Source organism: Lissotriton helveticus, chromosome 8, assembly GCF_964261635.1.
Source record: "Lissotriton helveticus chromosome 8, aLisHel1.1, whole genome shotgun sequence".
Taxonomy (NCBI): domain Eukaryota; kingdom Metazoa; phylum Chordata; class Amphibia; order Caudata; family Salamandridae; genus Lissotriton; species Lissotriton helveticus.
The window spans coordinates 1,293,261,591-1,293,270,341 of record NC_136069.1 but is presented as its reverse complement, the minus strand read 5'-3'; the positions used below and the strand labels follow the sequence as shown (position 1 = coordinate 1,293,270,341).

Sequence of the window (8,751 nt, the reverse complement as noted above, 5' to 3'; positions counted from 1 at the left end):
CATTTGGAAATCAGGCGCTGACACCATGGGATCAGTTTATCAAAGAAAAAGGTTTATTCCAAATCGATCAGCTTGACGCGTTTCGGCGGCAAAACCGCCTTGTTCACAACATCTTGTCACAGTGAGTAAAGTGCATTATATACAAAATAAACAGGTGATTGGCTTGGCAGGAGCCTACGTGGGTTTCCATGGAAACGTTCCAAATTTAACAGACATGGAAGAGGTATGTTTCGTGACATGTAGGTGAGTCATGGTCTTCACATGTAGTATTACTTTTATGGAGAAAAAGAGTTGAGTCCCTGTTTAGTGCCTAGTGGATTAAATTCACTAAGGTTATCATTAATAGAAAAAGGTATAGCTTGCAGTAAGGTCAGACTTTTATACCAATCTGAATTAGAGACACATTCAAGGCAAAGTGGACAACTGAACTAATAAATCAATAGAGATCTTTAAGTAAATATACCAAACAACCAAATTTTATATAAAAACAATTACAAAATGTATTTGTACCTCCCAACCGGGTTACAGTCTAAAACAAAATCAATAACAAGAATAAAAAAGGTTTAAAATAACCACCATCGGTGGTAATACAATGAGTATCTTGAACAGTCAAAGTTAAAACAGTCGACGCGGCGTTTCGGTGCTTTTTGATACTGGACACCTTCTTCAGGACATTAAAACATTTGACTCCATATCTATAAATCAAGAAAAATATTTTCAGTGTCTTGTTCAAAATTTGATCAATCAGTCACACTTGCCTTACTAATGCTATTCATAATTTGAATACTGAGCGTGTCAAGCTCTACTGTTAGCTCTACTGTTAACGTTTACTTGCGTTTACCCTGAGCTTAGACAGTTTCATAATAAGGACTTCATTATAAGATTATATTTCGAGAAAGTTATAGATTATTTCTATGGTGTGTCGTTTCAGATGTACTGTCTATCTTATAGTCGCCTTTAGGTCACATCGTAGGACACATACCTGTGATTCTGACAGGAATTTGTTTAGAAACGTTTCAATTGATTTCCAATGGGTTAGAATTTCGCTGGAATTTCATGTTTCCATTAGTCTATATGAACAAAAAGTATGAGAGGGCTCAGGATAGTAATTTGTATGCCCTAAGGCTTCTCTGTAGCTAATGTTGTTAAACAAAAATTACCTCTGGTCACAGAGCTAGATATTTCTGTGTGCACGGAGGGGCCACCGATAGTTGTAGGGGAGGAGTAATTTTCTTTAGACCTGAATAGAAAATAATATTTTTATGCAGTATTCTTTACTATTATGCAAATATCACACTGATTGATGTTTCATCATATATTCAATAATGTACTGACCTGATTTGGTGTATTGTAGGTCTTTTTACACTCTGCACTTCATTGGCATTAGATAAATATTTGGTAATTATCCAGATCCTCTCTTCACGATTAGAAGAAGAAATCTGTAAAAATATCATATAATGATCTAAGGAGGAGGTTGGGATAAAGACTAATACAGGCTTTTTAAATAAAAAATGGATAACAAAAAGAAACTATGACCGTTTGAGTGGGTGAGAGACAAGGTCCCCGAAACCTCTGTTTCTAATCTTAACCTCATGCTTTAGATAAAGAGCAGTCATAACTGATTACACACTGAGTTGGTTTATATGGGGGGCAGGATGTCGTGTGCCAGAAGTTTGTAGTCTAAAATAAAACAGCCTAGCACTTGTCAGGCAAAGATTACCAAGTTTGTAAGATTAAAGATTATCGGTCAACAACTGAGAGGGGGTTACAGGTAATGTCTGTCCTCCGTTGTGTGGAGTATTGCTCACCTCGCATTAAAACTGCGGACTCCCTGCTCCTCCGTGCTCGTATCTTCCTGGGGATTCGAAGAATGACTCGTGTGATATCGGCGTCTGTTTTTATGCTGGCGATTCCCACTTTGACCCGGAGATAGTTGCTTCCGAGTTAGGAATCGCGCGTTTGAAATGGACCCGATATATTGATAAATATAGATTTTTATTACCACTGTGTTGATTTAGGCGTCGGGCAGTTATGTTACAGCCATTATTATTTTTTATTTTTTATTTTTTATCATCAAAGTCGTGTTACCTTGTCTCGTGCGAAGACCCGGAAGTTAATTCCGGTTTCGTCAGACTAAAACAATTGTTGTTTATAATTGTACTACTATTAACACGCCGCTATTGACACACTGTTTTATATATCCAATTAGACGATGCACACCGAATTTTCACGGCTATCTCTTATGAAAACGCGGAAATGTATATTGGTCGGCCATTTTGGAGTGGGCAAAGGTGACAGAAAACATACTATACTCTATGTATACTATTCCAGCTAAAATCGGATGACTGGCTGCCTACTTTGGTTAATCTCTTAACATTAGTTATGGTTGTATCAGATTTATGAATCATCCTATTCAGTTTGACTCCGTATACCATATTCACAAACAATACTTTGTATGACTCCGTATATCGTATTCACAGAAATTACTTTGTAATAGGGTCATATAACCTCATCTGGTCTACTTTCTAGGTATGCGAGTAGGTATTCATTACATGCTATCGAAAATAAACATTGATGTACATATTTAGGTTCATTAATTTCGTGATGTCAATGATCCACATGTTTAGGTTTACTTATATATATTTTTCATTATTTTGGTCTCCGGATCCTCTGCATAACGCGGTGTGTAGGGAAACAAGGTGGTCAACAAAAACATTTAGCTCTTTATAAAAGTATGCATAGTTAAACAATGTTACGTGTTTAGGTACTGATATACATTGGTACCAGTCTTGTCTCTCATATAATTTGCTTTATCTCTGTGGCTATGATACACAAAATCAATGTTTGATAAGAATACATATCATCATCTAGTCCACATTACATAGTACAAATAGGTACACATTAAGTGATATTGATAATCTACATTCTTAATAAGAGTTGTTACATATTTATTTATTATGGTCTCTGTTTTTTCTCCACGTCTCCCGGTGTGTATGAGAGAGGCAAAAGGGGCCTATGCATAGTATTTGTACATAGACCTACCAATAGTACTCTGCTAGGTGAGATGCCTAAGATTTGTACACCCAATTATCACTATTTATGTCTATTTTAACATTATAGAATTAATCTCTCCCACTCTTCTCTGTTATTTAATCCAGTGCGGAAAGTATTAAACAAGGACATATAAAACTGTTCTCTCTTCTTTCTCTTATTATCCATGTTACCACCTCTGGTACTGTTTGACATAGCTTCAACAACACACCATTTTAGATCATCTATCTTATGGTTGTGCGTTAGCCAGTGTTCTACTAGTGGGGCAGATCTTTTTTTCGTTCTGATAGCAGATTTGTGTTCCGTTATCCTGGTTTTAATTTCCCTAGCTGTTTCACCAATGTAGGCTTTGTTACACGGGCACTTAATCATGTAGATCAAATTTTTTGTTCTGCAATTAACGAAGTTTTTTTAACTTATGTTGTACTCCATTATACGATATCAAATTGCCTTTGATCAATGAAGTGCAATTTAGGCACATATTACAGGTGAAATTTCCAACTGGTAAAGGAGTATTATTGATGGTACTTTGGGTGACACGTGTATTTTCTTTAAAGGTGTGCACCAGGCAATTTTTAATAGTTCTGTTCCTACGAAAGCTAAACATTGGTTTGGGGATTTTTTCTCCTGGTTTGTCGTTTAATAATGACCAGTTGCGGTTTATTCTATTTTTGATTTTATTACTTGCTGTATAAAATGTGGTTGTTTGGTATATTTACTTAAAGATCTCTATTGATTTATTAGTTCAGTTGTCCACTTTGCCTTGAATGTGTCTCTAATTCAGATTGGTGTAAAAGTCTGACCTTACTGCAAGCTATACCTTTTTCTATTAACGATAACCTTAGTGAATTTAATCCACTAGGCACTAAACAGGGACTCAACTCTTTTTCTCCATGTAACTACCCCCCTCCCTGCGATAAATTTCAGGGGTACCTCCTCTTGTTATCACCGTATTACTTTTATGGTCATCCACATTATGCGATATTTAGATATATATTCTTTTGTTATTGATTGAAATAAAATGCAACTCGGTAATACAATTTAAGTTAATCGTAAAAAAGGGAAGAATAAGTTGTTACATTCACAATATTCTTTCTCATTATCATGTGGATGTTTGAACGTTTGAGTTCTGGCACACCGTGACCTTTCAGTAAAACCATAGGTGCATGCTCTGTGTATAGTTTGTTATTCCGTGGTTTAAAACCTGAAAAAGATACAAATTGACTTTATCAAGGTGCGGCCTTTAACAGTATAAGTTATCATGTGTTGCTGCCCCGTACTCATCAAACACATGTTCCAGGTTAATCCAAATCCGCTATGTGTCTGTGAGCAGGGTCGCATCATGCATAGCTACCTGTAGGGCGCTTTTGACTTGTGTTGGTAGCATGGGCATTGTTGTTGGATATATCGCCCGTAATTTCTTTCTAAATTGTGCTGCCCAAGTGGGCCTGTGGGGCAGAGGTGTGTCGCAGGCCTCAGACAGTTGGGACCTAACAACTGTTGGATCTTTTGGCCACATGTGATTTGTCGAGAGTGTATACTAAAGATTGTGAGGACAATGGTTTTAAAATATAAATGTGTGTTAGATGTGTTATAGCTTCTGCCATTATGCCAAGAAAGAAATTACTTTTTGTGACTGAAAAGTCTGCGTTAAGCACATGTGTTAAAAAATGTTAAGAGGAGTTGGTTCAGGAAAGGAGAGTTATACTAGACTGGTTACATCATCTCAGTGCCAAGTGAGTTGCATATGATATTAGAGATGCACACTCATTGCTTCGTTTTTATTCAAACCATTTGAAGTCTTGGAGTCGCGTAGGATGATATATCTAGACTCCAATCTTCTGAGCGCTAACTGTCTATTGCTGCCCCTGGCATTTTTCTTCACACTGTCGATTACAAAGTACTGCAAGTCCTCTGCCCTGCCCCGTGTTGTGCATTGATGTGGCGTGCCACTGGATACGCAGGATCATCGTTATTGATCGCTGGTAGGTGTTGTGAAATCCTTACATGTACGGGGTGCATAGTGCTCCCTATGTATCTTTTGTTGCACGTACATTGAAGGACATAAATCGCGAAGTCTGTTTTGCATGTGAAATTCTCTTTTATGTCTAAAAGAGTTTTTCTGAGCGGAAGCTGTACTTTGCTTGTGTTTATGCCATGCCTACAGGCTTTGCATTTGGTGCATTTATGAAAGCCATTTGCGCTCTTGAGCCAAAGAGTATTCACCTCTTTGCATGGTGCATTGGACACTAATTCCTGTTTCATCGATTTTGCCCTTCTTTATGTAATCTGGGGCAACTTAGCACATGATGGTCCTATTGTGGGGTCACTACGTATCACTGGCCAGTGTTTGTATAGAATTTTACGCAATTGTGTGATAGGCGTTGTACCCTGTGATCAGTCGTGGTGTTTCTTCTGATGTGGTTGATGTTTGCTGCACAGGTTTTTTGAAAATTAAGGTCTCTCTACTTTTGGTGTTGCATTTTATCTCAGCTTTCCTGAGGGTTTTGTTCTTATAACCTCTGGCGCACAATCTGCTGAATAGTTCGTGTTTTGATTTTTCGTAACTTTCTTGTGTGCTACAGTTGCGCCTCATTCTGAGACATTCCGCAGAGGGGAAGCTAGTGATGAGGCTCATGGGATGAAAGCTGTCAGCGTGTAAAATTGTGTTTCCTGAGGTTGGTTTCCTATATGTTCTCGACTGTATTTTATTGTTATGGACAAATAATTCCAGATCTAAGAAGACAATAGACTTCTTACTGGTTGTGCATGTGAATTGCAAATTCAAGGTGTTCTGGTTTAGTTCTTCCGTAAATTTTCTAGCACTTTCCTCACTGCCCTTCCACAATATAAAAATGTCGTCAATGTAGCGACTATATAGTGCCACATTTTCTGACATTTGTCTACTATGTGTTGCCATGAGTACTTGCTCCTCCCACCAGCCCATAAGCAAATTCGCATAGCCGGGGGCGAAGCAAGTACCCATGGCTGTCTCCTGTGTCTGTTTATATAACAGTTTGTTGAACATAAATGTGTTGTTTTCGAGACACCACTTGGTCATTTGCAACAACATTTGTGTGTGTTGGTAGAGTTCAATGTCTCTGGATTCCAGGTAATGTTTGATGGCATTGAGACCGTCCCGGTGTCTAATGCTAGTGTACAAGCTCTGAACGTCAAGTGTAACAAATACAAAATCATTGTGCCAGTTTACATCATAGATCTTAGTCAGAAAATCCCCACTGTCTTTAGTGTATGATGGTAGACCTAGCACATATGGTTGGAGAAAATTGTCTATGAACTTGCTGGTGTTTTCAAAAAGTCCACCTCTTGCAGATATTATCGGTCTTCCTGGCGGGCATTGTTCATTCTTATGTATTTTCAGGATTAGATATAGTTGTGGTGTGACTGGATAGTTGTTTTTGAGGAAATCAAATTCTTGTTTGCCAATGAGTCCTGATATTTTCCACTCATAGAGGCTTTTGTGATATCTCTCCTGTATGGTGGCGATGTTGGTTGCGCTGATTCTAACATAGCAATTTCTGTCAAATAGTTGCGACATTGCCACGACAGAGTCGTGGACAGAGTCCACGACTCCTGCAAATTCTCCTGCATCAAGACCCACACCAAACCCTCAAACACCAAACAGAGATCCAACACCAACCACCTTAACTACATCCTTCTCAACACCCGCTCGGTTCACAAACACGCCATCGACCTTTGGAATCTACTCGACACCACTTCTCCGGACATCGCCTTCCTAACAGAAACCTGGATGAATGCCTCCTCTGCTCCAGACATCACCATAGCCATCCCGGATGGCTACAAGATCATCCGTAAGGACCGCACCATCCAAACAGGAGGAGGCATCGCCATCGTCCACAAGAACACCATCCGCATCACAACCAGCTCAGAAGACAACCTCGCCATTGCCGAACACCTTCACTTCCAGATCCACACCGGCCCCAAGACCACACTCAGAGGCACCCTCCTCTACAGGCCACCAGGACCCCGTACAAAATTCTGCGAAGACATCACTGACTTCATCACCCCACACGCCCTCCCCTCGGAAGAATACATTTTACTGGGACACCTCAATTTCCATCTGGAAAAGAGCAACAACAGTAACACTACCACCCTTCTGGACAATCTCGCCAATCTCGGACTCAAACAACTTGTCAACACCCCCACACATTATGCAGGACACACACTCGACCCTATCTTCACTTCCAGCAAGCATATCTCCTTCACTCACACCACACCCCTCCACTGGACGGACCACAGCTGCGTCCACTTCACCTACAACAAGACCACGACCCACAACCACCCTCAACCAACTTTGCGAAGAAATTGGAACAAAATCACCATCGACCAGATCTCCTCATCGCTTCTTCAAAAACCCCCTGCCTACTCAACGAACCCTAACCAAGCCGCTATCAACCTCACACAATGGCTAACCCAAACCGCCGACAAACTAGCACCCCTGAAAAAACATCAAATCAAGCAAGGAAGCAAGAACGCACCCTGGTTTAACGATGACCTTAAGAAATCCAAGAAGCTCTGTCGCTCCCTTGAGAAAACTTGGAAAAAAGACCCAAACACTACCACCTAGCCGCCTTCAAAAACGCCACCCACAAACACCACCAACTAATCCGGACAGCCAAGAAATCAGCACTCAAAGACCGACTAGACAACAACGCTCGCAACAGCAAGGAACTTTTCAACATCATCAAAGAATTCACCAACCCTACCGCCAGCTCCAATGACATCACCCCCTCTCAAGTCCTCTGCGGCTCCCTCGCCTCATTCTTCCATGACAAAATCACCGACATTCATAACAGCTTTGACAACCAACCCGTAAACCAGTCCACCCCTCTCACCTCCGAACCTGTGCCTCTTCCGAATAACCTTTTTGACTGGAACCCAATCACCACAGAAGACACCATTCACCTGATGAACTCCATCCATTCAGGATCCCCTACAGACCCATGCCCCCATCACATCTTCAACAAAGCAAACTCCATTATCGCACCCCATCTCCGAGACGTCATCAACTGCTCCCTCAACTCCGCCACTTTCCCAGAAAGCTGGAAACAGGCCAAACTCAGCGCCCTTCTGAAGAAACCCACAGCTGACCCCACCGAACTCAAAAACTACCGCCCCATCTCGCTCCTCCCATTCCCTGCCAAAGTCATTGAGAAAGCCATCAACAATCAACTCGCCGCCTTCCTCGAAACCAACAAATCACTCGACTCCTCACAGTCTGGCTTCCGAGCCAAACACAGCACCGAGACCGCCCTCATCGCAGCAACAGACGACATCCGAACTCTACTGGACAACGGAGACACAGTCGCCCTCATCCTCCTTGACCTCTCTTCAGCCTTCGACACAGTCTGCCATAGCACCCTGAAACAACGCCTCAGAAACATCGGAATTCAAGGAAAAGCATTGGACTGGATCATCTCGTTCCTCGCTGGAAGAACTCAGAGACTCCGCCTCCCCCCTTTTAAGTCAGAGGCCTCCGAAGTCATCTGCGGCGTCCCGCAAGGATCATCACTCAGCCCCACCCTCTTCAACGTTTACATGAGCCCCCTCGCAACCATCGCATGTCAACACAACCTCAACATCATCTCCTACGCTGATGACACTCAGCTGATCCTCTCACTCACCAAAGACCCAAACACCGCCAAAACCAACCTACAT

At 41.3% G+C, this 8,751-nt stretch overlaps 1 long non-coding RNA gene across 1 annotated transcript; it reads right to left on the bottom strand.

Annotated features, from left to right (window-relative positions):
- Nucleotides 1-523: 523 nt before the first annotated feature.
- LOC144771954 (uncharacterized) lies at nucleotides 524-1,234 on the bottom strand. The gene is made up of 3 exons (XR_013599560.1): nucleotides 1,161-1,234; nucleotides 983-1,070; nucleotides 524-695 (listed from the first exon to the last, which is right to left on the bottom strand). It is a non-coding gene; the product is annotated as an uncharacterized LOC144771954 (long non-coding RNA).
- Nucleotides 1,235-8,751: the final 7,517 nt, after the last annotated feature.